Raw genomic sequence first — 303 nt, 5'->3', positions numbered from 1 at the left:
AGAATTAGTGCCTAACGACTTTCTTACCATACTTTTCTTTGTTTGGGAACGTAAAAGATACTTTAAAAACGACAGCATCTGTTGAGAAAGAAAGACGAGCGTGGAGTGCAGTTAGCTGAAACCCCGGCCCTCGCACATCAGCTGGAAATAGCCGTCATTTGCGGCGGGGCAGGAGGAGGGAAAAGGGGGGACGGAGTACCCGCCATGGTTGCTATGCGGAAGTGTCCGCCGTCGCTAGGGAGGTGGGCGCACCGGAAGAGGAAGGCCGCAACTTCCGGGTCGGGGAGAGCTGCGGCGGGCCGG

Source organism: Meleagris gallopavo, chromosome 2, assembly GCF_000146605.3.
Source record: "Meleagris gallopavo isolate NT-WF06-2002-E0010 breed Aviagen turkey brand Nicholas breeding stock chromosome 2, Turkey_5.1, whole genome shotgun sequence".
NCBI lineage: Eukaryota > Metazoa > Chordata > Aves > Galliformes > Phasianidae > Meleagris > Meleagris gallopavo.
The sequence above is the reverse complement of the archived record's forward strand: the minus strand, read 5'-3'. Positions refer to the sequence as shown.